We start from the raw sequence: 489 nt of genomic DNA, 5'->3' as shown, positions 1-489 counted from the left end.
TCGGCGATCGTCAACGCATCCATCGGGTGAGTTTTCCAAAATAATATTATCTCTTGCATCGATATTTTTAATTAGTCATCGTACCGATTAAATATTTCTCAGATATTACACGAAAGAATCAAACTTATAATTTAAGATTAATTTTGTAGAATTTTGTTAATAGAACTTTGATTTCGAACGACGTAATATCTAACTTCTTACGAACTACGAAGGTTCTATAGGAAGGATCACATGGCGGATGGTATCTTATTCCACGAACTATATATTGCACGTAGAACAGATTTAACTTTGCTTTACTGATCGTTTCTCTTTTCTTCTTTCTTTTTATTGTTTTTCATTGTTTTCAGAAGTAATAGATAATTTATAAATAATAATTTACAAATAAATACGATTCTTATTTTTTGTAACGCGAACTTATTGATATATACATATCTATATATATATCAAAATTTTGATTTATACATATATATATACAAAACCAAAAAAAAA

This window comes from Vespula vulgaris, chromosome 22 (assembly GCF_905475345.1).
Source record: "Vespula vulgaris chromosome 22, iyVesVulg1.1, whole genome shotgun sequence".
NCBI classification, from domain to species: domain Eukaryota; kingdom Metazoa; phylum Arthropoda; class Insecta; order Hymenoptera; family Vespidae; genus Vespula; species Vespula vulgaris.
The sequence above is the reverse complement of the archived record's forward strand: the minus strand, read 5'-3'. Positions refer to the sequence as shown.